At 55.6% G+C, this 4,215-nt stretch overlaps 2 non-coding genes across 2 annotated transcripts; both read right to left on the bottom strand.

Annotated features, from left to right (window-relative positions):
- Window positions 1–1,130: 1,130 nt before the first annotated feature.
- Window positions 1,131–1,284, bottom strand: LOC144429524 (5.8S ribosomal RNA). The gene has a single exon (XR_013478824.1). It is a non-coding gene; the product is annotated as a 5.8S ribosomal RNA (ribosomal RNA).
- Window positions 1,285–1,582: 298 nt separating this feature from the next.
- Window positions 1,583–3,352, bottom strand: LOC144430538 (small subunit ribosomal RNA). Its single transcript, XR_013479600.1, has one exon. It is a non-coding gene; the product is annotated as a small subunit ribosomal RNA (ribosomal RNA).
- Between the last annotated feature and the right edge of the window lie 863 nt (window positions 3,353–4,215).

Here is a 4,215-nt window from a genome sequence, read left to right on the forward strand (position 1 = left end):
TTTTTGGCTCATTCGAGTTTTTTACTGTCTTTCGCTCTTACAAGCCTTACCTAGGGTAAGGTTAGTATGCTTTCACGTGCAGTCACTCGACTCTTTTCGGCTCGGCTTTTCTCGACGCCGATGCCGGCGACGCAGCACTTTCTTGCTCGCCCGCCACCGAGGGATTGAGCGCTCCACACCATCCCATCCCGCACGCTGCTCTTTCTTGGCTCATTCGAGTTTTTTACTGTCTTTCGCTCTTACAAGCCTTACCTAGGATTAGGTTAGTATGCTTTCATGTGCAGTCACTCGACTCTTTTCGGCTCGGCTTTTCTCGACGCCGATGCCGGCGACGCAGCACTCTCTCGCCCGCTCGCCACCGAGGGATTGAGCGCTCCATACTATCCCATCCCGCACGCCGCTCTTTCTTGGCTCATTCGATTTTTTTCCTGTCTTTCGCTCTTACAAGCCTTACGTAGGGTTAGGTTAGTATGCTTTCACGTGCAGTCACTCGACTCTTTTCGGCTCGGCTTTTCTCGACGCCGATGCCGGCGACGCAGCACTCTCTCGCCCGCCCGCCACCGAGGGATTGAGTGCTCCATCCCATCCCATCCCGCACGCCGCTCTTTCTTGGCTCATTCGAGTTTTTTACTGTCTTTCGCTCTTACAAGCCTTACCTAGGGTTAGGTTAGTATGCTTTCACGTGCAGTCTCTCGACTCTTTTCGGCTCGGATTTTCTCGACGCCGATGCCGGCGACGCAGCACTCTCTCGCCCGCCCGCCACCGAGGGATTGAGCGCTCCATACCATCCCATCCCGCACGCCTTAATAATATGCAGCGGGTGCTCTCGCCTGAACTCAGGTCGTATGTGTCAGGCGGGCCGCTTCTTCCACGGCCCGTTGGCATCGCAAGTCGTCGCCGACGGCGCCGACCGAGCGCGTACCGTCGCCGCTTTGGCCCACTGTCGGTCTTGATCTCGTGACCGGACCGACCGACCTGGACCCGCCCCTCGAACGTCGTTGAACGTCGAGAGGCCGGCGGTGGGCGGGACACGCGGACGCGCTGAGAAAGCTCGGCGACCGCTTCAACTTGGGGCGACGCCCGGCCGTCTTTGCAGAGGCCCGACGACGGCCCTCGGGTGAGGATGAACGCGACCCTGAGGCAGACGCGGTCCCGGGATTGACCCGAGACCGCAATTCGCGTTCAGAAGGTCGACGTTCAATGTGTTCTGCAATTCACATTACTTCTCGCACTTGACTGCGTCCTTCATCGACTCGCGAGCCGAGTGATCCACCGTTAAGAGCCGCCCTCGACATTTCGCCCGGCGCCGAAGCGCGCGGACGTCACACTGTGGGATCGACCACAAAACCACCACCGACAACAACTGCACAAAAACACCAACAAACGGCGCCGAGCGACCGCCGGGCTGGGCCGGCGGCACATCGAGCGCGGTGCCCAGAAGCCACCATCGCACTCGGCTGCCTTGCTATGCCAACGTGTTACGCGTGTCGCACGGGGCGGAACCCCGATTGACGGCCGCCCTCGCGGCGGCACCCAAAGACAATTAAGTGCGCGGTCGGCCGGGGCCTACCACCACCTTCGGTAATGATCCTTCCGCAGGTTCACCTACGGAAACCTTGTTACGACTTTTACTTCCTCTAAATGATCAAGTTTGATCGTCTTCTCGACACGCCGATCCAAGGATCTCACTAAACCATTCAATCGGTAGTAGCGACGGGCGGTGTGTACAAAGGGCAGGGACGTTATCAACGCAAGTTGATGACTTGCGCTTACTGGGAATTCCTCGTTCAAGGGAAACAATTGCAAGTCCCCATCCCAATCACGAATGAGGTTCAACGGGTTACCCGGACCTTTCGGCCTAGGTTAGACATTCGCTGCTTCACTCAGTGTAGCGCGCGTGCGGCCCCGGACATCTAAGGGCATCACAGACCTGTTATCTCGTGTGGCTAAACGCCACTAGTCCCTCTAAGAAGTTAGACGCCGACCGAGAAGGTCGCGTAACTATTTAGCATGCCAGAGTCTCGTTCGTTATCGGAATTAACCAGACAAATCGCTCCACCAACTAAGAACGGCCATGCACCACCACCCACAGAATCAAGAAAGAGCTCTCAATCTGTCAATTCTACCTGTGTCCGGGCCGGGTGAGTTTCCCCGTGTTGAGTCAAATTAAGCCGCAGGCTCCACTCCTGGTGGTGCCCTTCCGTCAATTCCTTTAAGTTCCAGCTTTGCAACCATACCCCGGACCCAAAGACTTTGGTTTCCCGGAAGCTGCCGGAAAGGTCGTCATGGTAACGCCTCCCGATCGCTAGTTGGCATCGTTTGTAGTCAGAACTAGGACGTTATCTGATCGTCTTCGAACCTCTGACTTTCGCTCTTGATTGAAAAAAAACATTCTCGGCGAATGCTTTCGCAGTAGTTCGTCTTCCGCCGATCCAAGAATTTCACCTCTAACGGCAGAGTACGGACGCCCCCGTCTGTCCCTCTTAATCATTACCTCGTGCTCCGAAAACCAACAAAATAGAACCGAGGTCCTATTCCATTATTCCATGCAACACTATGCAGGTGAACAGCCTGCTTTGAACACTCTAATTTTTTCAAAGTAAACTTATCGGCCACCGCCGACACTCAGTCAAGAGCACCGACGGAGAACCGAAGGTGAGGCGAACGCAACCAGTGACACGCCTTGCGACGGACCGGCGGCGCTCGCCCAAAATCCAACTACGAGCTTTTCAACCGCAACAACTTTAGCATACACTGTTGGAGCTGGAATTATCGCGGCTGCTGGCACAAGACTTGCCCTCCAATGGATACTCGTTAAGAGTTTTAGGATGTACTCATTCCAATTACAGGGCCTCGTTAGAGTCCTGTATTGTTATTTTTCGTCACTACCTCCCCGTGTCGGGAATGGGTAATTTGCGCGCCTGCTGCCTTCCTTGGATGTAGTAGCCGTTTCTCAGGCTCCCTCTCCGGAATCGAACCCTGATTCCCCGTTACCCGTTATCACAAAGGTAGGCACGTAGCGTACCGTCGACAGTTGATAGGGCAGACACTTGAATGATACGTCGTCGGTGCAGAGACCGTACGATCCGCGTGGTTATCCAACGAGTCATCAAACGTCACAGGACGAACCCGGTCGATTTTGATCTGATAAAAGCGCGCCTCCCGAAGTCGGCGCTTAATGCATGTATTAGCTCTAGAATTACCACAGTTATCCACTTCGCTTACGAGACCAAATAAACCAAGACTGATTTAATGAGCCATTCGCAGTTTCGCTTTACGAGAACTCTTACTTGCACCTGCATTGCTTAACCTTTAAGACAAGCATATCACTACTGGCAGGATCAACCAGATAGCTGCGACAGCTGCGCTCGGCCCTTGCTGGGCCGCCCGGCGCGTGCTCGTCGCATTCGTTTAAGACCGAGGCGATCGCCTGCGGCCGTACTCGGCTTCGACAGTCGCTGGCCGCGACGTCCCCGCTCTCGCTAGGCAGTGCCAGGCGGAGCGCTTTGCGTTTCGTCTTTGCTCGCCCCCTCTCGAGCTCGATCCATTCAGTTTCGCACAAACAAAAGCTCTGCCGGCCGCCTGCAGCGGTGCCTAAAACCCGGGCATAACAATGCGACCGTTCTGCTAGGCCGACAAGCGCTCAAGCCAGACGCTCGATCGAGCGCCTCCTACATATTAGTCGAGACAACGGCTCGCTCATTAGCATCACGTTTGTACTTTAAACTTTTTTCGGCTCGGCTTTTCTCGACGCCGATGCCGGCGACGCAGCACTCTCTCGCCCGCCCGCCACCGAGGGATTGAGCGCTCCATACCATCCCATCCCGCACGCCGCTCTTTCTTGGCTCATTTGAGTTTTTTACTGTCTTTCGCTCTTACAAGCCTTACCTAGGGTTAGGTTAGTATGCTTTCACGTGCAGTCACTCGACTCTTTTCGGCTCGGCTTTTCTCGACGCCGATGCCGGCGACGCAGCACTCTCTCACCCGCCCGCCACCGAGGGATTGAGCGCTCCATCCCATCCCGCACGCCGCTCTTTCTTGGCTCATCCGAGTTTTTTACTGTCTTTCGCTCTTACAAGCCTTACCTAGGGTTAGGTTAGTATGCTTTCACGTGCAGTCACTCGACTCTTTTCGGCTCGGCTTTTCTCGACGCCAATGCCGGCGACGCAGCACTCTCTCGCCCGCCCACCACCGAGGAATTGAGCGCTCCATACC

Source organism: Styela clava, chromosome 1 (genome assembly GCF_964204865.1).
Source record: "Styela clava chromosome 1, kaStyClav1.hap1.2, whole genome shotgun sequence".
In the NCBI taxonomy this organism is placed as follows: Eukaryota; Metazoa; Chordata; class Ascidiacea; order Stolidobranchia; family Styelidae; genus Styela; species Styela clava.